This window comes from Lagopus muta, chromosome 11 (assembly GCF_023343835.1).
Source record: "Lagopus muta isolate bLagMut1 chromosome 11, bLagMut1 primary, whole genome shotgun sequence".
Taxonomy (NCBI): domain Eukaryota; kingdom Metazoa; phylum Chordata; class Aves; order Galliformes; family Phasianidae; genus Lagopus; species Lagopus muta.
Window position 1 is genome coordinate 17,706,271 of NC_064443.1, and position 27,975 is coordinate 17,734,245.

General features: G+C 40.3%; 1 protein-coding gene across 1 annotated transcript in view; it reads left to right on the top strand.

The window, feature by feature from the left end:
- Window positions 1-9,779: 9,779 nt before the first annotated feature.
- Window positions 9,780-27,975, top strand: part of LOC125698623 (contactin-4) — a 304,595-nt gene continuing 286,399 nt past the window's right edge. The window contains exon 1 of the mRNA XM_048957196.1: window positions 9,780-9,797. The gene's annotated coding sequence lies outside the window, so the exon portion shown is untranslated. The remainder of the gene's footprint in view (window positions 9,798-27,975) is intronic.

Sequence of the window (27,975 nt, forward strand, 5' to 3'; positions counted from 1 at the left end):
ATACTGAAAAGCTACAATTCATTCTGTTGCATAAAATATTAAAATACTGGTAGGCACTGTATGGTTGTCATCATGCTTATGGCAGTTTGAAGCTAAGCAATCTCTTGCTGGCATTAAGCAGGTCTCAGCACTCCAGTGCAGATAGCCCACAGGAGGGGTCTTGGTGCCTATTTTGCAGATCCTGTGCTATGGAAACTGCTGCTATCCTCTGGATAATGATTCTGTGGAAGTGTGGTTGCAGAGTTTTATGTGTGCTGTCTCTCAGTGTTTCCCATATAGATGCGTTCAATTTATAATTCAGGGTTGTTTCCTCAACAGTCAGACTCAGCAAATTCATCCACAAGTCTGAGGCTCAAGCTGGGTTCACAGGCTGGCTCATTCCTTCTTTTATTTTCCTTCCTTCCTTCCCCTCTTTCTTTATTCCTGCCAGCCTTGTTCTATCCTGAATCAGTCTGTAATTTCACTGTTTTTAATTCCTAGACTAACAAAGATACAGGTGGAATTTTTATGTTCAATAAGCCATACCTCTTTTTTTCCTATTTATAGTCTTTAGAAGTGATGTGCTTTAGTAATGAATTCAGTTGCACCCATTCTCTTTAAACAATATATATCCTATCTGATAAACAACATAGCGAAGAAGCACCACACATTTCCTATGGGTAGAAATGTCTGTAGATCCAGCGTTGTTTTAAGTAGATTCATTTGGCTGGCTGATATTGAGACAATTTCTGTTACAAGCATTAAGGAATCTCATTTTGTACTAAGTAGCAACTTGATTCAGAGAAGAAAAAAAAAAGTACAAGCAATTAATGTTAATAGCTAACTGGAAAACTGCTGTATTAATGTAGACATGGAAGGTGATGCTCTCAGTAGAAGAGGGTAGATAGTGCTACTGAAAGCACTTTTTGTGGATGCAGTGGTTGTAAGAGGGCTGCATCCTGAGCAAGAAGCATGGGGTCTTAATGGTGCTCTGGTTTTCAGCCCTAGCACCAGCTTTCTCTGGTGCCATTTTACCTTCAGGTTGGATTTACACCATATCAGAGAGGAGACTTCCCTGCCCACTCTGCTGGACACTTTGGGGAATGGCATTTTACTTTTATTCCTGCTTTGCTAAATGATGTTCTCACTGTATAAGGTGTAAGAAACCCCTCGTGCTACTTGTCAGGTTTGAGCCCAATGAACACTTGCAAAACATCTTGCACAATCACAGCTTGTTTTTCACTGAGGATGAAGCCTCACAAGTAGGGTGGGAGCCTTTCAGCTGCAACGCATAAAATAATACGGACTCTTTTCAGTGGTGAGTGGAGACAGGACAAGGGGAAACGGCTGGAAACTGGAGCATAGGAAGTTCCGCACAAACATGCGCAAGAACTTCTTTACAGTGAGGGTGACGGAGCACTGGAACAGGCTGCCCAGGGAGGTGGTGGAGTCTCCTTCTCTGGAGATGTTCAAGACCTGCCTGGATGCCTACCTGTGCTACCTGGTGTAGGGAACCTGCTTTGGCAGGGGGGTTGGACTCGATGATCTCTGGAGGTCCCTTCCAACCCCTACAATTCCGTGATTCTGTGATTCTGTAATATACAAAAATAAGCACTGAAAGCAGTAACTGCGAATTTTCATATTTTTTTTTAGTGGTGATAACGAGAGTACCATAGCAATTAATTTATTTTTTATTTTTTATTTTAACTCACTGTTGTCTGCTTGTTTTGCTTTCTGCTGCAGAACTTCTCATCAGGTTGTCTACATTATTCTTTTTCTTGTGTGGATCGCACAATTAGGTGATAAAGCCATGTTTTTGACATCTGATTTCCATGACAACAGATTATGAAACCAGATGTAGCAAGCATGTGAGATGAAAAAGATGGAGCTCAATGAAGATTTCTTCAATATGAAGTACAGCAACAAAGGGTGGGACAAGAGCACAGAACAAACAGATTCCCTTTACAAAGGAAACTTGTTCTATTTTTTCAACTATTCAAATATTACAAAATACAACAGTAACCTGTACTACTCATTAGGGAGAGGAAACATTTGTAGTCTTTAAAGAGAAAAGAGCCTTGGCAGAGAACATGGCCCTTGCTAAGGAAGCTGTGGGTCCTGTCCTGCATGCAGGGAATGGCAAAACACATGCCACTGCCTTTGCCCACAACTTCTGAGCCAGCACACACAAGTTCCAGCCAATGCACAGTACTCCTTCTTTCACTTTTTCCTATGAAAAACATGAGCTGTGAGGGGAAAAATTGGAGGAATGGGTGCTATTCTGTTAGGTCATCTTAGCCCAAAGGGTCTTTCAACTTTCAAACATCTAAAAGATCACTTCCAGGAAGAGATCAGGCTGCTTTCAATGCCTACTGTGAGTTGGGTAAAGAATTAACACATGCAAGTTTCAGTAAGTGATATTAAAGTTTTAGGGGAAAAGTATTTGTAGTGATTTGGAAAGGTGATCATTGGGGGGGGAAATAAATGCTAAGGGAAAGTGTGGCTATCTGGCTTCTTCATGGCTCCTGTGATGGAGAAGCACCTGTCAAGGCTGATTCAGGGACAGTTTGTCCTGCCTGGGAGCATGAACTGCCTGCATGGCCTCTCTGAATCTCTCTGATCCCAATTTTCTCCTGTTGTCAATCCAGAAACATTGAAAACTCCTTAATTCTTTAGCTTAAGTGATGTCAGCTTCAGTAGTTTGATCGTACCTCTTGCTTGAGTTCATAAACTGTGTCAACAGGCTAAGCTGGATGACATGAGGTACTGCCAGAAAAAGAAAAAGCAGAGAGAAAAACCTGTAATCCACGGTATTTTGAAAAGAAGAGGCATAAATAAGTTTTAAAGCCATGAGTATATAGAGAAAGAAATCATTGGATGAGACCTGACAGAGCAAAGAACTGGCACTTAGGCTCCATGTAAGTATTTTCAAAGGCAGACAGAGAATGATAATGGGAAAGCTAATGCTGCCTGATTTTTTATTTTTATTTTTTTTTTTCAAGAGGTGTTTTGTATCCATTTTAGGAAAGTAACACAGAATACCTCTAGTTTTCCATCACAAGTTTTCTTTTGGCGTGTGAGGAGATCGCTTAGCGGGAGACTGGAAAGCCCTTTTCATGAGCTGAGTTGGTCTGCAGCGAGAACAGCTCTGAGCTGGAGGAACAGTCAGGAAGAAACACATGGGAGTGGTGGAACATTTGTCAGTAGTGTTAGGAGTTGTGTTTGGCACGGGAAGGGGTGTAATAATGCTGGAGTTACTTTGGGGTCTTTGTGCATGGTGGTATAAATCTTCCGCTAGTTCAATTTGTGTTTGTTTTATGTGTGAAACGTTAATAGATTTTTAATATACTGGTGCTAGATAAAATGAACTTCAGCAGCAGCAAAAAGAAAAACTGGCGTTGCTCAGTACACAAGGAAATACGGCATTGCACGCTGCTTTTGATATGTTGTGTGATACGTCAGGGCAGGTGAAACACAAGTTACACAGCCTTGGAGATTTGTTAGCTTAGTAAATAATTGTCACTGGACTAGCCAGAAGAAAGTGTAAAATCATTAGGAACCTGTGCAGCTTGCTCCAACTGAAAGACTACAGAACTTCCACAACATTTCCAGATCAGGCTATGGCAGACTAGGTGAATATCACATCCTATTATGTTATTGCTCTAGCTAACTGGACAGTTAGAATTAGCCATCTGATTCTACTCTTGTTCACTTATTTTTAATGGCCTGAAATCACATGCAGTATTGGAAGTGGTGAATGACTTACCTGGAACCCACTGTAGACCTTGTGCACATTCATCCTTCAAGAAAGGGAAAGATGTGGAATTTTTTTATCTATAAGGAGGATTTTTCTCATGCAATGTTAAAATCTATAGCATGTGCTGAACCAAAATAGCATAGGTAAAAACGTGAAAACTGAAGTACTGAACTTCAGCAGTTTCCATTAACTGTGCAGGAAACACATAGCAGGTCCAGTGTGGTTGTTAGCCACGTTCTAGATATAGACTTTTACTGGATAAATTAAAAAAAAGGCTTTCTTTGTGCTTTTACTATTGCCAGCAGTGTGCACATAAATATTTTACATGTTTGGCTGCAAGCTCCACTTTCTTGTTTTATACATGTGCCTAAAAACTAGCGCAATCAACTCCTCATCTTGAGTGTTAATGCTAAAATATCAAAACACTCAGAGTCTCTTCCCTGACTGCTGTCAATGAGCTCTTCCTGTGCGCATGGATGTAGGAATCAAGTCTTCCACAGGAGCAAACCTGTTCAGTAGGGTTAATGGCAAGCTTCAACTTTCTGCTGGATAGCTGGTATTTTTCATGCAAACTGCATTGCAAATGTTATATGGAGTTATAAAGTTAATATAAAAAGCAGATGGAGAGAAATTAAAAGAGATAGTCAAGGGAGAAGAGAGGAGATATAAAAATAGATGGAACTGGTGAAGCATGGAAGTTGCAGGAAAAGCTGTTCCAGATGCCAGGAACTACTCCAGAGAGGAGTCTCCTGCCAGCACCAGTGAGTGCTTCAAATGTGCAGCGAGTTTTAGGGACAAAGGGAAGAGTGTGTAAAAATCCTTTAATATTTGCCTCCAAAAATAAGAGCAAATACTGTTTTGAATTCGTCACTTGTTACATATTGCATAATGAGTCTAAAAGAAGCAAATATACTTATCCTCCACATTAGCCATTATATGAAATTTCACACCTTACTTATTAATCAATATCTACAAAGCACAGAATAATATTGTCTTTTTAAGACAAAGTGAACATGAACAAAAGGAAGTGTGTTTACGTGCATTAGAATGTACATACTTTACACCCATAGACAGTCTTGAAGCACAGTTTGCTTAAGCTTTAGAACAGGCAGAGATTTCTCTCATATTACATTTGTTATTAGCCCACTCAGGGATTCAAACATTGTGGTTGCTGTAGCTGTCTGCTTTACACCATGCTGACTAGAGCTCCTGCCATACAAAGTGCTCTCAATGCAGTGCTTCTAGGTGGAAGAATGTGACTTTGTTCTCTCACAGAAATATTAATTGCACTATACATTTCTCTCTTTGATGCAATGGCCTCTGAACCAAAGCCACCTCCAGAGGCAAGTCCATAAATCCATAAGGAACAAAGCTAATGCTAACATACAAATAAATACATGCACATATATACATACATACATATTCACTCCACTCAAGTTGATAATGATGGTAGAGTGGGAAATGAGTAATTTTCTTACAACCTTGTTGACCATCACTGATGAATACAGCTTTATAAGAAGGAGCAGATGTTGTCTTAAACCCTTGAGGTTCCTCTGATAAAGGAGGATTGCCTTCCTGAATTTGCTGGTAAATATTATCTAATAATTCAATCTCGCTCTGAAAAAACAGAGTTTCTGCCTCATACAAGATGTCGTTAGTCTTTGCAATATCATTTGTTCTCATAGGACTATCCTTGTCACAACATAAGATGAGTTAATCTTATCTGGTTTACAAGATTTTTACACACTATTTGTTTTGTTGTACATTGAGATATTTGCAGACCCTGGTGGAACTGGCAGTAATCATAGGCATGGATAACCTGACTCGAATGGTTAATTTCTAGACTGAAAAGTCTTACTTCTCCTACTGTGGGAGACAGATTGTTTCTCAGAAGACTTTTAGGATGGAGAAGCTCTCTATGGCAGTTTCCCCATCAATACAAAGCTTAGACAAAGCAAGAATATAGCAATTAGATGACATTTGTAGCCATTACCATCAAAGAACAGTATATTAATGATGCTATACAGAACTATTTCCCAGTATTTCCTTAGAAACTCTTGTTGGGTCTGCCCATAAATGTCTCATAAAAGCTATAAATATTCAAGAAAGGAAGTCGGTTACATATAAAGACCTCTAATAGGCACTATGAATGAATTCTGAACCGTATAATAGCCAGGCACCTGTGAAAAATGGCAAGAGGATGTGATCTATACATTATATATGAGGCACTTTGCTACAGCTGTGAATTGTAGTTATTCAGCAAAGCTAGAAAATTAAAACAGGAGTTTGTAACGAAAATGTACTCTGAATTAAGTCTTGTACAGCGCTGCTTCTCACTCGCCCATCATCATAATTAGTTTTTCACAAAATAGATTTATAACAGCTCATAAATAAAAGTAATATGCAAATGCAGATTTCTTGTATTTACTTAACTCTCGACAAATTATTTTAAATGTTTTTGTGATCAAAATAAATGAGTAATCCAAGTAATTTCCAAGAAAATGCAACAAGCAGAGAGAAATTGGACATGATGCCACTGAGATGTATTTCCATCGTTTTGTGTTTACTTTCACTATACAGATGATAAAACTGTGGCAATGTTAATACCTAAATATGTTACGGAACACTTTGGTTTTCTCTCTCCTTCCTCCCCTCATTCTTTTTCTTTTAATCAGTAGCAGAAGCAGATCTTGCTTCAGGTCCTTGGCTCACGTTGACATCAATAAAAATTTGTCACGGGCACTGAGGAAAGCAATTCATAGCAGCAAATCGCAGCGGGAAGGGCCCATCGCTTCAGGTGGAACGTTCTGCCACAGCCCTCAGATTTACAGGAATTCAAACGGACCCATCTCGCTGTTTTGAGGCCAAAAGACCAGCAGTAAATTACACCAGGTGAAAACCCAGCGCCTTCCCTCGTGGCCGTGCTCAGCATCAGATCTGCAGGTGATGGACCGCCTGGTGCAAACACTTTTCCCAGACGTTGGAACTCATTGTGCTGGGCTCTGCGCGTGGGGAGCGCTGTTAAACAAACAGAGGGATGATCTCTGCCTGCGGGCTGACATCTTTATGGCACGTGGGGCTTGCATGGCGGGCAGGAAGCAGGCAGCACGCCTGCCCACAATAGTATTCCACTGCTCACAGTGAGATTTCAGGACAAAACCAGAGAAGCACCAGATGGTTCCTTGTTCCCCTGGTCATTTTGTTTCAGGGCTGACATGACATCTCCTTGATATGCTCCAGTCACTCCCATTAAGTGGTACACCTGAGAAACCCAGGGCATTCTATGATCCTATGACTTCGTTGTGTTGATAGCAATAGCTGGACAAGAAAGGTCCCTTCCCTTCCCAGGAGTTTTAAAGCTGAGTGATACACAACCCTTTCCCTCTCTGTGACGCACGTTTGGCTTTTTGGAAACACCATCCCTGTGCTTTCTGTTGAAGACACTACTGTGCAAGTCTCACTACACCTGAGCACTGACTGAATGGGAGAAACTGTGCCTGAGCATCCCCAGAATTCACTTAAACAGACTGGCAACCAGCACCTCCTGCTGAACTTTCCACTTCCCCAAAACAACTGGAAGGTTCTTCTTGTCTCTTCAGCCCCCTCACCTGCCAATTTGTGATTCTGAAGGATGCAGTGGCTCTCACAGTTTTGGAGGTTTAAGAAAACAGTGTACCAGCACTTGGAAATGCGCATAACCAGAGGTCACAGACACTGGTGTTTGACTGAATACTGCTTAATGAATTAATGTTCCTGCAAAATAAAAAAAAAAAATAAAGAATGCACGTGCTGATGACAAATGCAGTTACCGTCTTCAGGCACTGCTGAAGAAACTACATAGCAAGATACGAGCAGAGCTTTATTAAAAAACATTATTTAAAATGTTTCTATTGTAGGAAGTAATCGCTGCATGTGAACAGTCCTTGACATTTCAGTTGTTAAAACACTTTCCAAAATACCAGCTTACTTTTCACCTTTCAGAATGAAACGCTTTTATTCATTAATGCCTCTACATGGGCCTGCATGGTAACAAGGTGCCAAAGACATAATGCAACAAAACCCATCTCCCACCAGTACCTCCCATCCAGCCTTATTAAAGCTCTGGACTCATTTTTAATCATTCTCTAGGCTGATTTAAAAATACAGTGTATGAGCTAGGACATTAAAAATAAAAAGCTTCATAGCAAGTTCATTCTTAGGCTGTTTTTGGCTTTGATGTAAGAAAGACGTGTGGAAAAATCTACAGCACTGGGTCTTGACATCAATCTTTAAGGAAGGTATTATCCCAAGTACGTGGCTTATAGCACCTACTGTAGGGAAGTCCAAGGCTATAATTAGGAACCCCTCAGTGTTGTCATGTTTGGATAATTGGTGCCACCCACCTGGTTATCCATATGCTTTACTGTAGAGTATGATTGATTCTCCCCTTTTTCAAAACAATAAGCATTTTATGCAGTGAACACACCTTGATGAACACAAAAATTCTTGTGTAGCAGGAAAAGAAAGCCCCTAAAACCACTGTTCTTCTGGGTGCAGATCAGCCCAGTAGATGGCATATAGATCTTAGTGTCCCTAAGTTGTTCGAGTGACAGGAGAGCCCCCAAATAAGGCAAGCTGCTCAAGATCTACTATTTGTCCAGAAAACATAGCCTTTTTTTCTTCCTGTTTTTGCCTCATGCACTAACACTTTTTGAAGAGAAAGCATCCTCTGATTGCTGTGCACCCAGCCCAAGGGCTGCACTCACACAACCAGCCCACCTCTCCCCCAGAAAAGCCTAAGAAGTTTGAATTGTGGAAGTGGTGAATGCACTACTGGAATCCTTTAAATAGCTGAGCACCTGAGCGATTTGTAATTTATTTCATTAAGCTGTTGAAAGTTATATTCGCTTCTCCTCAGCCTCCATCCCCAGCTGCCCCAGCATCACACCAGGCTTAGGAACAGAGAGAGCAGCTAACCATTGCAGTTATTAGTCACTATTCTCCTCTTCTTCTCAGTCATTAACATCAATTACTAACCGCTGCATTGTCAATTAAGACTATCACTTGCTGCTATTCACTGCTAATGTGCTAATTGTCATCAATTTACTGCTTCAATTATGTGGTCATACACTCGCCTCGAGGTATACTGATTTGATGGAAGGATCTTGAGGAGCAACCCGCCTCTCTCCGTGGTTTTAATGCAAGAGAAGAAAACTGGGTAGAGTCTGAACACGTTGTACGTACCTGCAGTATGGTGAAAAATCCTTCAGACGGACAAATGGAAGAAAGAAAGAAAACATGACGTGTGTAAGCGGGGCATTTTAAAGGATTCCAGTTTATTCTCGACCCTTTAACAACAGTTATGAAGTTTTACCTGCAATAGATCTGCAGATCTCGTTCATTCTGTGTACATTTTGCATAATTACACCTGATTGCTTACTGCTTGTTGTACTTTCTAATCAGCGCTTAATTATTAATCAGCTGCCTGGTTCATCCCAGCATATGAAAGGGAAATTGTCTGGTGTTACTGAAGCACCGTCTGTTTTGCTCTCTTCAAGAAGCTGAAGCAAACTTTAGAATTCAGAGGCGTGACAAATTCTTACTTCAGACACAGCTAGGTTCCTTTGACAGGCTTTAAGTAATATGTTCTCCGTGTGCTTTATCTGACACTAAGCTGCCCTGAAAATAGCAGGCCAAGTCCACTGGCAAGAATCACATCAGACAACCTTCTAAAAAAATCTCAATGTCTCTCCCAAATGTACTTAGGTAAATACGTGAAGCAATTTAATTTCTTTTTATATGTTGCTCAGCAGTACATGGAAACCAAGCAGAGGTGAGCTTATCTGGAGCAAGGGTCTGGTGAAAAAGACGCATTCTTTTGCAATCAAAGGCATACTGATTTTCAGCTAGGCGTTAACAATAACATTTGGTCAGAGCCCTGATTTCCTTGGGCAATGCTGATACCCCACAGGTGATTCTCATAACCCCTCTATTTAGCAGGTGGGAGCTGCGCTATGGGGATTTCCCTGCTGTAGCCTCACCTTGTTGCTGGGTACGGAGCAGGAGCCTGATGGCTGCTAAGGTAAGCTTCAATGGGCAAACGTAGAGTGGGCTGCTATGGGGGCACGAAACGCAGATCTTGTAGAGTAGCAGCTTCTTGTTAGAATGTTGTTTGTTTATTGGTGTTTTTTTTTTCTTTTTAACGTTTTGCCCTGGGGACAAACGCCTTGTAACCAGTTGTATTGTTGAGGTTGGTGCTTGCTTTGTTTGCCATCGGCTGGGCTTTGGGGGGAGGCTTATGGTTGCTTGTTGTTGAACAATGGTACTCGTTAGCTGTGCAGGGTCTGTCGTCTTGTGTCTTCAAGTTGCAAGTGATTGCTTTGGTACTGTCTGCTTCTATGGACCTCGTGTACGCAGGAACTTTTGGTGCACCTGTTTGCCAGCTGCTTGTTTGTGTCTAGCTATGTAATTTGGTGCTTGTTTCCTACCATCGTGCCAGCTGGTATTTTGATATAAAGAAGTGTTTGGATGTTGAAATGTTGTTTGATTTTTGGATGTTTTAATCTCTGGTTGGCTCCTACAACGTCTTCACGTGCTGCTTGGACAATAAAAGGTAAATGGCTCTGTTGGTTTCTAGTGCCTTTGCTTTCTGTTGATTTATTGCAATACAACAAGCAAAAAACCCAGCTTCAATGCACTGGACTTGTTATATTTTCATGCTAGTGTAACTGTAATGGGGATGAAGAGGGATGGCACCAGTGTAATAAAAGAGGATGTTTTAGCTTGTTTGTTGCTGAGATTTTTACACAGATCAGGGGGAACTTAAAAGAGAGAGGTAGGTTCCAAATGTTTTGAAACTATTGGATATTGCTTAGGCTGCACTGCTGCTCCCATGAAAATGTAGGTTTTGCTGGAGATGAGGAGCATAAATTTGGTGTATTTTATTCAAATCTCGATTTTTTTTTAAAATGTATTTGTATTCTTATCTCTATACTTAAACAAAGCTATGATAATTCAATGGAGGCTGCATATTGTGTATGTTTTAACTGCTGGTTGTTAAATCTTGTTCTAAGATCTTATTTTTCCCAAGTAATTCTGTGTTTTCTCTATAAGTACACTTGAAATATGGGGATTGTAGTGGTGGAAGGTGGGGAGAAAAGTACCAAGTAATGAGGTGAGAATGAACCCCAGTCAGGTTACTGAGCACAGGGGAGGGCAACAGTCCTTCAAACGCACATAACCAAAATGAAACTGGGCTACCAAAGCCATTAACTGCAGAGCATATGATGTGCTGTGCTTGCTATGTACACGGAGTATCAGCATTCACACTGACCTTCTCTGAAAATGCCATCTCCAGCTGCAGCCCAGAAGGTGCAAGCAGATTAGCTTTGCACATCCAAACTAATATTTCCAGAACTTAAAAAAGCATGGAAGAATGTGTTCTGTTGATGTGTAAATATCTCCCAGAGTTTCTAAGTGTATTTTAAACCTGGTTTCTAGAGGCTGTGCTCTCATTTTCTGGAACTACTGAGTTCGTGGCCATTAACCTGCTGTCTTGTGTTTGGAGGACCTCAGAGACCAGCACACGGGTGCTGACAGTGGGTTTCTCATGTTCTGCAAATTCCACATCCAGCTATTTTTTTTCTTTGCAACCGTTTCTCTTTTATCTTCTCACTCAAAGCCAAACCTAAAAATAAGGCATCTGCTTCCAAACCCATCTTCCTACAGTGACCCTCAGAGCCCTTCAAGAGCAAATACCAGCTCACTGCCTACTCTTTTGCGTTGTGGTTTCAGGCTACTGAAAGCATCTACATAAACTGGGAGCATGTTGGCTTCTCAAATGTTTCTTAGAGCACAGTGGGCGCTCCAGCGTGCTTACCACTGAGGATGTGCTATAAAAATAATCTAACATTAAATAATCCTTCAAGGGGATCAGGAGAAAAGTACAAAGTTTATGAAGACTAGAATCTCTTCTGAGTTGATCGTTGGGAGTGGTGGGTAATATTAAACTCTGATAACTGGTGAGATGTATGAGGTGGATGGGTGTATTTGAATATGACAAGGACGAAGAATGATATTTTTCATCTGATCTCTCCCCCACCTGTATGCTCCTACTCCAGGTGTAAAAGGAGCAAAGATCTTTTCTTTCCATTTTGTTTGTTGCAGGTTCCCACCTGAATCCTGACCAGTGTGTTTTTTTTTTTTTTTTAATTGTAACTATAAAAGTAGCAAATCCTCTCTTATTAACGACAGAGATGAGAAATAAACAGCCCATAAACTGGGGTAGCATCACCTGATTGTTTAGTCTGGAGAAGAGGAGTTTCAGAGGTGACCTTATTGCTCTCTACAACTGAATGAACCTGAATTGTGAGGAGGTGGGATTTGGCCTCTTCTCCCATGTAACTAGCAATAGTTACTAGAGGGAATGGACTCGAGCCGTGCTGAGGGAGGTTCAGGTTGGATGTTAGGAAATACTTTCTGAGGGTGTGCTCAGGTGTTGGAACAGGAGATGGTGGAGGCACTGTTGTTGGAAGCGTTCAAGAAGTGTAGAGATGTTGTACTGAGGGGCATGGCTTAGTGGGAAATACTGATGATATGTGGATGGTTGGACTGGATTATATTAGAGGTCTTTTCCAACCTTGGTGATTCTATGATTTTTTTTTTAAAGAAATACTATTTTTAGCAACAACCCTTCACTTCTTCACACAACTTGCACTTGTCCTAGAAATCATCTGAATGGTTCCACTATGTATTATTTTTCCCTTTGAAAACTTTTCTCCAGTTTTGTTATTTAGGCATGTAATACTGCAAATACAGATGGCATTTACCCTTGCCTGGTTTCCTCCCAATCTGTTCTCTTTTCTGGGTTAATACCTTCTCCCACTCCGTTGTTCTATTTCAATATGGAGCGTTTAAAAATAAAAAGGCAGGCTTCTCTTTGCTTTTCCTCTCTACTTCTTCACATCTCTGTTTTGACTTTGTTACCTTTGGCTCACCTCATCTGCCTACACAGAAAGCTTTTTTTGTTTGTTTCTCTGAGTTTCTATAGAACTTTTCCTCAAACTCAGGAGGAGTAGTTGTTAAAGAATGACTTTCATGCCATATAACACCATTTTTTTTATAATATAAAGTTTTGAAAGAACAGAACTCGTTAAGTGTGAGTTACAAAGGGAAGATAGCTGGGGAGTTGGGTGAAACTAAAAACAGGAGGAAAAAATAAAGGAGAATACGGATTTTGGGTTGGGCTTCTGCCTGTAGTTGTGCTAATGATCAGTTTATCACTGTTCTGATTAAACATAATCAATTTGGAGATTTGTGTGAGCACTGAAAATTGGAGAAAGAAAAAAGAAACAACCAAAAACCACACACAGAAAAAACAACCCAGAGTTTTGGTGTAAGCCAAAGAAATACCTCACAAAAGCGATGAGAGGGAGGGATTGGAATGGTTAGAAGCCTTTTTTTTTTGAGGTGGTGGTGGGGGGGAAATAATATCCACAGTATTGTTTTTAGAGCTGTTTAAAGAAAATAACACAAATGGAAGTTAAGATAGAGCATTTAAAAACAACAAACACAAGAGCTTCATTTCCAAACGTCATGCTTTGTTTTGGAAATACTACAGAAGGAAGCACAGATCTTTCAAATAAATCAGCCTGCTTTTTGCACTTTCTAATGGAGTTCTTGAGGCCTCATAGTTTCTAATACTTTGTTTCCATTAAAAATGGCGTATTCAAGTGGATTTACCATGAACAAAATTAAAAAGAAACAAATGCACTAGCAAATGTGATCTTTTGCTGCCTCAGTAGCTCATAAAAAAAAAAAAAAAACAACAGTAATTCACGCCAGACCATTCTGTCACTTGCGAACTTTGTCACATTCTGTCACTGCAAGGATCAATATTTGCTATGATGCCAACACAGCTGTTCCATGTTCTGTCTGCTTTATGAGTGCCTTGCACAGAGGATGTGGCAAAAAAAACAGCACAGCGTTACTTGGGGGGATTCACGCAGGGGAGCTGTGCAGATGGATGTGATCTCCTGTTGAGGTGTGTGCGGTCACACTGCAGTTGGTAGAGGAGAAATGGCAACCAGAGTTAGCTGTGGATGATTTATGGGCACGACAACTTGCCTTTTATTTTAGTGGGAGTTGAAATGGATGTTTGGGTGCTTAACGCTACTCCAACATTTTTGCAGGCTGATTAATCCACAAAAAGCTTGTAATTATCTGAGTGTTTCCCTCTGGACTTCTTAGCATGTGTTGGTGTCTGGCTCTCTCTGTAGCATATGCTATCCATTTCCCAAATCTATTACAAACCAATAAAAGATAACTTATGCAGAGTCAGACTGCACGACTAGTCTCTTTCATGTGCAGTGTGGTCTTTGTTTATCATGTCAGTTGTTAAGTTACTTGGGTAAAAATGCCATGGCAACACGATGCTATGCTTGCAGATAATGAAATGATGTACTGATTACTGAAGAACATATACTAATTAAAGACGCATTTTAGTTCAACAATTTCATCTCTTGCTGCATGATGAGAAGACGGGAAAAAGGCAGCAGTTGCATTAGTGCAACAATGATTCAGGGTGGCTAGTTGAGGAAATGTGTGCAAGTCAACATGTGAAGTGCTGCATGACTTCTACTGATGTTAGTAGAGTCAATTTGGAAACAGCTCTTTCTGGAAACCCAAAAACGAATCAGATGCTTCCCTTGACCTATCAGATTTTCATACCTTTATATTCCTAATAAAGGTACCTTGTGACCAGCAGATAACATTTATTCACCTGCCAGTTGGCACATCTTGTTCTCTGAAGGCCAGGTTTGGTGGCAACGTGTGTTGACTTGATTGATACCCATTCACTTAAATTAGTGTTCAACCTCCCACTGCAGCTGTATTAAAGGCTTTCTAGAATTGGAGATGTTTATGTTCTGATAGAAGCAGTTTGTTTTTCTTTCCTGACAAACAAATTAAGTCCATTCAGTCATTTCATCACTATAAAAAGATTCTTCTGGCCCTTACACCGCTTGCATGACCTTGTGCTGTTTACTTGCACAAAATGAATCCAGGAAGTGTATATCTATAAAAAGCTGTCTTTGTTCCCATGCCCTGTGCTCTGAGCAATGCAGCATGGACAGGATGGTCTCCCACGCAGCCTTTGGGCACCTCCTAGCGTGTAGGACTTTCCTTCTCTGCCTTCTCATTGTATTCTGCTTTTCTCCCATGCTCCAGGGGTGCTGCAGGATTTTTCTAGGAGTTGAGGACATCATTTGAATAGGAGCATTTCTCTTGAGTCATTCTCCTGAGGAATGAGCCTCAGCTCTTCTTATGCAGAGGAAAGGAGAGATTGTGGTTCTCTCAAACTGGAAGGCAGGTTCTCACTGTATCAGCCGTCTCCTCTACAGTTTTGTTTTTTCCTAATTTTTTTTTTTTTCAAACAGATAACAAGTTTTAAACCTTATTACCCAGTAGCCCAGTCTTTATGTGGCTTTCATTATTACCTACGGGGTAGATAATTTCTACTTGCCACAGAGCAGCCAGCTCTTTGGTAGGTGGACCCCCTGACCTCTTGGCATCCCTTCAAAAGAAAGCATTCTGCAAAGAATACACAGAGCCAAGCCTGCTTGCTGTGGAAAATGCATCGTCTCTGATGTATTAAAATGATTTGACATCACCATTTAAGCAACTGGATATGCAGATACGTAAGAATACATGCAGACAGAAAATTAAATTGTATAGATCATGAGCATCTCAGGGTTGATTAAATGGAATGAGAGTGCATTTCCTCTTTCATATGAAAAGAGGCTTAACATAAAAAAAAAAAAAAAAACTAATCTTTTCTAAGATAAAGTTCATTAACACAATGATTATTCATTTGGCTTTTATAATGATATTGCTGCTTAATCACCAGAACATTGCTTCCTGTGCTCTAGGAGAACCAGCAGGAAGCATTTGAAGAGACGGAGCTGGTGCTAATGCAGCAGCAGACAGAATAGAAATCGCAGTGCTTTTCATTTTCAAATGGCATCTTATTCCTGCTCAGGTTTCCAAAAACCTACCCGTCAAACAGCATGAGCTTTAAACCCAACATTAAATTTATACAGCAATGAAGCCTCAGGTTCCCCGTTTCTACACAGTTAACATCTGAGTTTCCTCCTGGGTCCATTTCCATTATTTATTATATTATTTGCCTAGAGTAGCACCCTAGAGGGGCATTGTAATCAGGAACTGAGGCTGTGTTGGGAGAAATACAGTATAGTTACTCTAGAGCTGGCATGGCCTCTTGAGTTTATAATCCTAATAAACAAGGCAAACAGTAATAGAGGTAGATAAACAAATGCTGGAGGTGGTTGTCTGGTTAATGACTTCCTTATACTGCAGTTTTGATTCCCCACTTCATTCTCCTGCAGTGTTTCAACCAAATTTCTACAGCCTGTTTGTGGGCCAATAGGAACCGCCAATGTCAGCCCCATGCTCCTTTCTCTCACGTGCTGAACGCATTTGATCTTTCACTTAACCTTCACTTATTTGCATGCTTTTTGATCTTCCTTCATCTTTCTCTCCTTGAAACTTCCCTTAGTGCTGTTGGACCTGCTCACGTAGGTTAATGAGCAGCTGTCTCCCCTTCCTTGCAACCCTATGGAGTAGAGCTTGAGAAATGTTAAACACTTTTTTTCTAGCGTGTTTTTCCTCCAAGAATTAAGGGGAAAATAGTTTGAAGGTATCTTCAAAGAGTGAAGGGAAATAATTTGGAAAGCAAGTGCAGGTGATTTTAAAAATTGATTATGCAGGGCTAGTTTGCAGGCAGCCATGCCACAGTTCTTTCTTGAGAATGTAAAAGAATAGGCAAGAAGTCATGGCTCCTGTTCGTCAGCTGAAGTGCCCATAGAAATATTGGTTTCTTCAGGCTGCTACTCATGAACGTTTTTTTATTTGCTTGATTTACTTCTGCAAGGAAGTCTTCTGAAAAGCGTGATTCATGTTCACAGAAATGCCCGCTGGGACAAAGAAAACTAGAAAACACATTCAAATAACTCTATCTGCATGTTATTTGAAGGACTGAAATCAAAGGGCCACAGTCCAAACCCACAGGTTTAGTAAAGATGTGTGCTAAGCCATACCCAACAGTCTCTCTGGAGCCCTGGTAGGATCTAAGCAGGAAAATAGGATGCTTTCTCCTTGTCTGTCTGTGAAACTCGATGTTTGGCAAACAATGCAGCTGGCTTATGCTCGGATGGGTACAAATAATGTTTGCTGGATTGTTTATTATCTGCGCTGCGCTAACGTGGGAAGCGAGGCAAAAATTGCAGCACATCAAGTTCGTTTCCTTCTCCTTTCTTCAAGACTCCATTAGACAAAATGTGCACAAGAAAGGGGGGGATAAGGAAGTGGTTTGTTTTACCTATAAACGTCTAATGGAATTTGCATTGTGTTTGTGCTACCCACCCTTAATTACAGGCTTTGTCCCTCCCTCTCTTGCTCCCTGGAGGTAATTTTATGGCAGCCCTCGGTAGGGGTAGCCTTTTGTTCCTCATACCTGTTTGTGGCAGCAGTGAGAATACTGATTGAAAACCATTACAGAAAATGTAACAGCGCTCCCCTACATAATTGGAGCTGTCATAACCCAAATTAGCTGATAAAAATATGCTTGGAAATGATCTGGTACTGAAGTCCACAAAAGTGGTTAAATCTAAAAGCAGAACTTGTGATTGAAGTGTGTGCTGCCACACACATGAATCAGGATCTGGGAAGACGGTGTGCAGCACCTGGGCTTGGCAGGCATAAGAGTGTCCTAAATCTGCTGCAAACTCTTTCCATGAGCTGGGCCAAACCTTTTGAAGGGCTGCTGGCAGTGCTCAGTGCCTTGCAGGTGTGACGGGATGTATAGTCCTTCCTCATCCTGCTGCTCTTCTGGGAACTGTGTCAAAAAGCAAATTGTTCCTAAAGACACCAAGGCTCTGAGTTTGGTCAGCTCCAGAACGAGCAGCAGCTTAGCCAGAATTCAGGGTTTGCTGTTTTGGATTAAGCTTCCAAAGCAAATCTTGAACAAAACTAGAATAGAATAGTAGCATTTCCTTAGCCTTAGGGCACTATGATAATATGTTCAAGACTAAAGAGATGATGTGCTATTAAGAATCATTGAAAATAGCTCAGTCTACAGTAACGCTGTCATTGTTTCAGAGGGTTGTTGGTTTATTTTTCCCTCCAAATTTATTATTTCCATTTTTCTCTCTCAGATCCTTCAGTATCAACCCTCTTGAATAGCAAAAAGGATTGTGACAATGCTTTAAAATTTAGATAGATATAAGAGGGGTTGAATGCTTTTTCTGCAGATGCAGTTGCACACATAAGAAAATGATAGATTTTTCTGTGGGTCGATATTTCTGCATTTTAATTATGTATTTGTTCGCTTGAATTTATGGAAGTAAGAATCTGCTTTGGGGCAGGACCACTTCTTTCTTCCAGCAAAGCGGGTCTGGCAGCAGAGAGCCACTGTGAGAGACCAAAACACAAATGCTCTTCAAATCAAAACAATCCGCTATTGCCTCCAATGAGAATCTTGCTCATAGGCAACTTTCTTTCCCCAGATGTCTCTTACGTAGTTCTTAAAGCATAAATAGCCCCTTATGTTTTGGTTTTAAAGAAAATAAATGATGCTTTCAGCCCAGCCCTTTTCATTCCCTGTGACTGATGTCAGAAAGCAGTGGTGTTGGTTATGTCTACATAGATACCGTCTTGCGGCGCAGATACGTTATTTAAATTACAATGCTGGGAATACATTTGTCAGTTGCTTTCCATCTCCTCCACCAAGCATTAAAGTTATGATCAGAAGAAAGCACTCTTTCATGAGAGCCACTGTATTTTCCTCTTTTCACAAGTCAGTTTGCTACATCTGAAGAGCTTACTCATGCATTCCAATCCAGTTCATTTTTATTGAAGCTATGTGTTTGCTACAGATAAGCTCGAAGTGCGCAGCTGAAATCTGGGCTCCTTCCAGATTCCATGTATTTTCCCAAGTTCTAACACTGTGCTATGACACAAACTCCCTTTTTCTGAATATAATGGCCAAAATGGGTTTATTGACATGTTCAAGGTTCAGATGAGAAAAGTTGAGATCATAATCAAAAGTGTCAGTGCGAATTATTTTAAGTATTTCAGGATCTAAAAGAAAGCACTTTAGCTTATTTTAAAATTATTTTCATTTTTCTGGTTTCTGATGTTCTCACTGTCTGGGGAGTGTTTCATGGGCTGTTTTTTGTGGGGCTTTTTATCCCTTGTAACACAAAGAATTGCTGGTTGTATTGCATTCAGTCTGTGGAGGATAACCATTGGGCACTCTCCAGTCATTGGAAAAGGGCATTTGCCAACAGACACTACTAACTGAAATATTTTAAAAGCAGAGTGACAATCTGATAAGCCTATTATCGAAGGCAAGCCCTGTTTGGCCCAGAAGCTCCTGTCTAATGAGTTACATCAAAGAAGACAAGGACAGCTTTCTTTTCTTGGAGGCATATAGTCAAGGGGAAGCAGACAAAAACCACAGCAAGGGAATTTGTTATTAAATATTAAGGGGGGGTGGAAAAAAAACAAACCCATAACCATCCACAGTGAGAGCTGTCAGCTGCTGGAACAGATTTTCTGGAAGGGCATAGGGAAATGTAACTGAAAATAACAAAACTCAGAACAGATCCTTCATGGTCAGTATGGACCCACTTCTGATTTCACTCTTCCTTTGAGCATTGAGGTTGGAGCAGTTGACCTCCAGATATTCCTTTCAACATAAATTGACATTCTTGTAAGTTTTAGAAAGAAAGTGTACAATTCTGGATGCTTAATAATCTACCCGGGGTGGGGGGAAGTTGTTCTTCTGTCTTAGGTATTTCACTGCTGATCTTGCCAAATGTCACCCACGTGCAATTAGGCAGTGATCAAACACTAACATTTACCATTCTTTTTTAAAAAATAATTTAATAAAGCGAGATGTCATGATGTGTGTCAAGGATAATATGTGGAATTATAGGGTTTTATAATTAAGTAATCAGTAGTAATTTGAAGACAATTGTTCAGTGTTTCCCATCACGCTGACTAACTTGGCTTTTATCTTACATCATTTTATGGGATGGAATGATATATCAGTGTTCAAGAAATGTTTAGATGAGGCACTAATGGACGTGGTTCAGTGGGGCTATATTGGTGGTAGGTGGATGGTTGGACTGGATGATCTTGGAGGCTTATTCCAGCCTCGGTGATTCTGTGATTGAAAGAAATACTCATTATAGGAAATAAGAAAAGAAAGACTTTGGTGGTACTCTCTAAGGCTAAGAGTGATCTTGGGTATTGTTAAGGGCAAATATCTCATGTGAAAACATCTGACAGCTCAGATAGCAAATATCCTGTGTTTTGGAAGTCAGTATTTCTCCAGATGCGACTTCAAATTCTGCAGGACTAGAGCATCAGATGCATTGATGGAGTTTGTTTGGCTCACAGGTGCCAAGAGGGTAACAAGAAAAAAATATGTACAGAGCACATTAGCAGTTTTTCCACTTCACAGATATATTCTTTCCTATCCCTTTCAGCATGTCATTAAAACTTATAGGCTGTCATTCTTTATGTAACTATTTTTTTAATCCTAAATAGTGAAGGAGTGATTCTTCTCATTACTCATATAAATGTCTGATCTTTACTGGAATCCTACTGCCTCCCTGTACACAACTCATTAGCTGAAAAGGATAGATGTAACATGTTTGACATTTTCAAACAAAAAAATAAGACTTTTAATCCAGATGATGTGGACAACATTGCTGCTGCTGCCATTTATAGCTTCAGAGGTGAGCAAGTGCATCCAACAGTGAATGATGGCTAAAATGGCAGATTGTGTGACAGACTTCAAAGCAGGGAGGAATTCTCTGTACATGATTCCCTTGATATTTTAATGCTTACAAGTCTGACTTTCGTAAGTGAAAGGCTGAGTGAAAGGCCAAGAAGTGTGTATGTCAGTATTTGTTGTTGCACTCATTTTAACCAGGGGAGCACTCAACTTTGTCTCTCTTCCTCTCCTCCTAACTCTGCTTATTCCTCATCCTCTTTCTTGTCTTTCTTTGGCCTAAGAAGAGAGGGGAAACAAAGGCAGGTAGACAGCAGGAAAAAGAAAAACTATCGTGGAATGTCTGAAATCTTGTTGGAAGGTTAAAGATGCTAAGTCTCTCCATTTCAATATTAACCATGTCATAACAGTGATGAGGACGACGACACCTGATGCAGGAAATTCTGTATCTTGCATACGACATGTTTTCATGATGCATTTTCTATACTAAGATATAACCTCTCTCTCTCTCTCTCTCCATCGAACTTTCATGGTACTCGTGTGGCAGTTCCTGTCAGTATCTCAGTGCTCTGCAATCTCAGTGGCAGACACCCAGCTGCAGAGAGTGCCTTTGCTAATCTATTACTCATGAATTATTCAGTGATAAATTGGCTGAAATAAAGTAAAACTAATTTGATAATTATAAGTTAATAAAAACTTGAAGTTGCTTACCCAGAAGTCAGTAACCATAGATATGCGCCGTTGAAGTAGTTTAAATACATGACACTGTTAATTAGTCATGTAAATTCATAAACAAGAATAAGACGGTGCAGTTACACAGAGAAAATGTTATCTTTCTATCTGCAGATAATTCTTATTTCCAGAAATATGTGGAAAAAAAATATATATAGTTTTGTAAAGTCATGCCAGGGACTTCTGTAGATAGAGCTGAAAAACAATTTTGCAAAGATTTCTTTGGGGCTGCCCAGGAAAACTGATCAGAGCTTTAAGAAGTCACAGGGTGAGGTCTGTGATAAAAGAAGCTGCCCTGAGAACACCTCTGCCCTGATAGTGGGGCATGGCGCAGACATGTGGTAGATGTGTTCCTTTAGAGCAATCTTAGTGCAGCATCATGGCTGGGCAGAGATCTATGAGAAGAGCTGACCTCCCCAAACTCAAACGTGGACAGCCTGTGTGTGAGGACTGTGAAAGGAAGAGCAGCACTTCTTGTTCTGTTGCTTCTTCAGGTGTCCTTTTGAGTCAGGCCTAGTGGGACCTGATAGGCAATACCTTGGTGGTGAAGGTGCTGGTGCACAAATCTACTTTGAGAACAAAGCGGGGCTGAGGCTTCTGTAGATATGAGTACAAGTTCATCTAACTTGTAAATTCTCACCTATGCTTTCTATGAGATTTCATACAGTGCCAGGGTGATATTACAATCCTGGCCAGATTTCTGCACTAGGATGTGTTTCACTGACTTTCCCACAGCAAAAATGAAAATGTTGGGTGGGATTGATAGAAATAAAGTGAAATTCAAGCCATGAATACCTGATGTTCTAGTATTCATTAGCATGCAGTAATTATCTGATTGTATCTATTAATTCTGGCACGTTAGATTGCTTCAATCTTTAAATTCTACATAAATTTTTATAAAGACCATTAAAATAAAAGGAAATGTGCTTTATATGCCTCCTTTATTCTTAATCCTTTTTCCCCTTACCTGAGTGCTTCTCTTTCAAGCGAGGGGCTATCGTTTATAGTGAATCAGACACCTCCCAAAAGGGATGATCTCTTGAGAAATGAGACACTTTGCAACAAAAAAAAGAAAGGAAAATGTTTCATGTCTCACTTTCATCTTCAGTATGGTGACCTTAATAAGTGAGCTCCTGAAATGAAACACCTGCATCTCATAATGAAGCATTCAAGGCATTGCTGTGATAATCCAGTTCACCTACAGTAGGAAGCAGAAAGGAAAAAGCATCCTGTAAATAATACTTGCTATAACTGTGTTAGGGCCATGGCGTTGAGCGCTGGGTTTCTCTTGTTCATGTGCAGTATTATTCATAGAATGGATTAATTCTGAACAATCTTGTCTTTGGGCCATTAGAATTCAAATAAAAGCCCATGCTGTAGTCAGGATTTCACAGGGAAGCCACTGAAAGCTGTATTTGGGTGTTATGCAAAACTAATACAAAACATTTTAGTGAAAATATCTCTCTGTACCCAAAGATTCATTCAGGCAGATTAGTTTGTAAATCGGGACCTGAGTTTTCCTATGGGTGAAAGGAGAATAATAATGCTTCTGTGTTATTTGTAAAGAGCATTTAGGGCTGCCTGTGAGTGACATTTGTTGTTGCCTTCAGAAATCTGTACTATCACAGGAGTGCAGACACCAAAGGGGTGGATGCCCACAAGTCATCCTATGCCTACAGTTCTACTCAATGCAACCTTTCAAATGCAAGTGAAGTGTTGTTTTCCAATGTTAAGCTTCAGTCCTCTCCAAAAAAACACCCACACCACAAACCAATGGGGTGGGGGAAGAAAGCACTATCACAAATAAATAATCACGTCCATGGAATGCAGGTATGCGCAAGACTGCTTGTAACTGAAGCATGTATTATGTATTTGCTTATGTCCCAGCCTGAAGGCAATTATATACTTTTATTTTGCATCATCACTGTCATGAGCATTTAATAGCAAAGTACAGATAAGCGATTATTCTTGTTCTTGGTAACTTAACATTTTTGGAAGGTGTTTACCCATTTTATGATTTATTTTTATTACCGCAGCAGAGCTTTTAGCTACAGCAAAATGAAATTTCCCTGAAATATATACATTAGTCTGTGCTCTGATATTTGGATGAAATTCAGTAAACTGCTTTGCCTTTCAAAAGTATCATAAATACGTTTCTGAATATAGGTGAAGGGATTCCTGATGAGTTTTTATATCCACGTGGTTGAATAAGTTTAGCAAGCTTTAGCAATCAGGCTTTTCGTTATTACCTGTGCATGCAGCTCGTGGGGTGTGATTGGTCTATAATTTCACCATTTTGTTGGTTGCTCACTTCTGATTTTTTTTTTCCTGTTTAACTGGGACAACATAGAAATCCTCCTGTTTATAACAGAACTTGAGTAAGTATTAGCAGGTTTGCTTGCCAGTGGATGGAGAACTTAAGGAAATGATGCTGTATCTGTACTTTTTTAAGCTCACAACATACATGCTTCGTGATTCTTCAATTGGAAAACCATGAAATCATTTCATGTGAACAATTGTAGCAATTACATTTCACAGATGGAGACAAGGGTCTGTTTGGATTCCCTTACAACTTCTATTGTATTAAGATGTACTTAAGTTAGCTTATAATACTTAAGATAATAGTAAGGAGAAACATCCTGTAAGCATCTCTGATTCTCTTGGAAATTATGCTATTTACCTGTGTTTAAATTTTTCCTTTTTTCTTCAATTTGGAGATGAAACACAAGAATGCCTAAAGACATACAATTGAGTAGATGAAGACAGAGATAATAGGATAACTTCCAGCAGGAAAGGGGCACACCATTGTGATGGGAGCATTGGGTAGCTTGCTGTATCTTTGTTTGTATTTGTCAATACATTCCCTTTCTAGCAGCACAACACAGAAAAGCATTGGTAACCTTAAATTACTTTTGCAGTCTTCACAGAGCACCTTTCTGAAAGCAAAATAAATGGAATTTGCTGAGCAGCCAAAAGGAGAAGACCATCTCAACGTGTTTTGCTCTGCTCAAGACAAAATATGCCAACCCAAACTTGGGCCTCTCCACCCTTAATTCTGTTGCATGGCAGAAACTCTGGAGCTGCGCAGCTGTGGCTGTTGCTGACATGAGCAGACAATCTCTGGAAAGAAACTTTCTGCATAGCTCATAGAAAATGGGAGTCTGTTCTTATCTGCAGGAGATCCGCACTCCAGCATCACCCAAAACTTGAAGCCAGCAGAGTTGGGTGATGTGCAGCTTTTCTACAGCAACACAACATCCCAGTAGCAGTGAAGGCTGGCAAGCGTTCTCTTTTTTAATTCCAATTAAGAATGACATTATCATCTTGTTTTGTCATCTCTGCTGTTTACAGCATTGCAGTAATAGTCAGACTTGGATGAATGGTGCCATGTGTGGAAGTGTAGAAAGCAGATTGTTTCTGAATGGATGAACTGTACTGCATGTCTCTGTAAAAGGTCCATTATCTGTATGACTCACTAGTTTAACTGAACGGGTCTTGATTCAACCAATACTCTGTAATATTCCTGAGCTCCTATCTTCTTTCATCTGCTATCACAGAGTTAGATTTTTTTCATCCAGATATGAGAAAATGGCTTACTTCTGAATTAAAATGTTCTGTACATTTCTAGAACTCTCACTTAGCACCTGTATAAATAATACCTAGCGCTGCAGAAAGCCTGTTTTTCCTGTTTCTACTTTCCTATTGCTTTTGAAGCAACTAAGCTGGTGTTTCTGGGAGTCAGTGCATGCTTTTCATAGTTTTTTGGGTTTTTTTTTTCAGATAAATTACACTGGTGATGATCAAAGAGCCAAGTCCTTGAGCAAGGCGCTTGCCCTACTTAGGCAGGTTCCTATAGAGATGCTCAGGTTCTGACACAGATGGCTGGTTTATAAAGTCATTGCTGTACTTAAATCATAGTTTTCAGTCTTTCAATATTTGTAGATCATCAAGAATCTACGAAATGAGGTATAAGCTACTCTCATATAGAATTTAAACTCCTGAAACAATCTTTGCTTTTTTTAGTTGGTTCTTGCATGAACCACAGTGAGAAAACCTCCACTTGGACTCCTCAGTGGGTCATTTCTGGCTAATGCCGTGGTAGCTGGAGAGCAGTGGGTGTATTTGTTTGTAAAAGACCTTTTAGATTTTACTGTTTCATGCTTATATGTGACCAACTGAGAAACAATGTGGGAAAACACACCTCAATTTGTACAACAGTATGAAACGTGAGTAATGTGTTCAGTAAAGGCAAATGTGCTGTTCAGCTGCTCAAACTTACAAGAGCAAACAGTTGTTTATTAGTCACTGGGGGGAAAAAAGCCAACAGCTTCCTAGGATCCTGCCCAGCATGGCAATTTCTTTACTTTGAACAGACATCAGGTGTGACCTGGGAAGAAGTGAATATCTTCCTGTCTGTGCATGCAGTATAAGTCAGTCTTGTCTAAGCAGGGTGATAGCTGGTGCTAAGAGGTTATTTCTTTTTTTTTCCTCCTTAAAAGGCCATCAGCTATACTCAGCTACAGCAGCTCTGGACTTCATGCATGGCAACTATTGCAAACAGCCCAAACAATCACTAATATAATGCCTCAGTAGTCAAAACCACAAAGAGCACTGTTGATGTGATCTCACGTAAATATTTGTAACTCAGAAGGCAAGAAACCCTCCTCATGACTTCCAATTCTTTACCTAGGGGTGAAACTGTAACTAGAAGTGGAGATGAAAGCTTGTGACAGTCAGCTGACAAATCAGAAAAGTACAATTTACATTAGTTCTTGACTAAGCTTAGTTTTTGTGCAATGGTGAGGACGAGTCTATGCAGTCCAGAAAATGGTCCAGCCAGAGCTCAATGAAATAAAGATGAGCTGAGCTGCAGCTGCTCCTTTTTGCTGGGGGCTTGTGGGCTTCAGAAATGGGATCTCGTCTAGTGAACAATCAACTTCTGCATAAATTTTAGATGAAATTGAATCATTTTTTCTTCCAAAGAGCAACTGAGGGGAATTTTCATGTGAAGTCCCCAAGCTATCTTTTTAACCTGGTAGAAATAGAGGAAATAACTAGGTATGGGCTTCTTCTAATTGTTAAGTAACACTTTTAAGAGCACAAAAATAGACTGCGTGTGAGGTATTTCATCTCTTCCAAAGGAAATCTTTCTTACCCTAAGGCTCAGTGTACTTCCAGTGGTCAGTTCTGAGAGCAGCCAAGGAAGAAGGTTGCATAGTTATAATTGCTTTTCACTGCGATTCCTAACTGAAGCTGGCAGCTGAATATCCTTAAGTTTTCATTTTAAGTGCAGATGAAACTATTCCTGCAACTGTATTCTTTCTCTAATCTGAACAGTACGCTTCAGTGCTATCTCATGGTTTTACACCTGTTTCTTTGAACTCTGTTGTGAGCAGGACAGAAAGAGCTGTCTGCAAAAGGGATTAATGGATACTTAGGCTGGAGAAAGTTGTGCACTGCATGGCATCTGGTCATTGCCAGCAGGGATGAGGACATGATTGATTTCTTTTCTTTCATCCTTTGCATGTGGGATGCCCCATGGTAACCTTTGATTCCTTCGCAGAGCCTTGTTTCTCTGTCACTCCCAAACTGGCTGCCTGTTCTGGCCCTCCGCAAGGGAAGGTCACCCCATGGCCTTCCTGTTCTCCTCAGCCAATGTCTGTCATGGTTGGAGCCTCAACAAGGCCCTGTAGAACAGTCTCCGTACAGCTGGGAGCTGTGCTTTCAGCTGAGCTGCGTAAGTTGCAAAGTCAGACTTGAAAGAGTTGGTGGAACACCAAGGTGAAATCAGAAAGTGTGCTCCTGGAGCTGCTCTCCTGTGCCGTGCTGCACAAATCCTGTCTTCAGACTTGGGCATTAAATGAGGATGTGATAATGGGATCACTTGGCAGTACGATTGTGGCCATCATTTCTATCTGGCAAAACTCAGGTATTTTTCTTTTGGAGTGCTTCATGAGACTCTTTTCTGACATGTAAACCATTTGTGGTCTCACTGTACACGTCAGCCTAGTTCTGGCATGACATTGCATCAAAGCACAGCAAAGATTCAGTAAGGAAGGAAATAGTAATGTTTCAACTAGCTTTTGCTTTAAAGATATGTGAAGCTTCTTATTTCCCATTGACTGGAAAATTCAGGTTGGGATACAGAATGAATTTGATCCTCACTGTGAGGAATTACGTAGAAAGCTCTTTTACGAAGGCTTTTTGGTTTTGGAAAGCAACACAGTCTGGCTTAGTGATCATTGTAGAGAGGTCCATGGAGAAAGATAGATGCTTTCAATTCAGTTGTCCTGAATTTTTCATAGCCTGCTTGTGTTGCTTCAGGTGCACGTGTGGAAGGCATTTTTCCCCATCAGAGCTCTGGTGCCAGTGTGATCAGAATGTGAGGAGTGATCATATACACATTCTTCATCATTTATTTATGACCAGTTAATTAAGTTATTGTGAAGTCTCCTTTTTTTTTTTTTTTTTTTTTTATTGGCAGGAAGGATGCAATTAATTTTCTTAGCCTTTCCTCCATGACCTAGGTCTCTGACATACTCTTTCTCTCCTAAAACTCTTCTTTTTCATAACACATTGTTATCAGCAAGATATTCTGTGATGACCAATTCAGAACTTCCCCTAGGAAAAGCTGCATTTGTAACAAAGCTTCCTTTTTGATTTATATTCAATTCCTCTGGCAATATACCCAAACAACCTGCTGTATTTC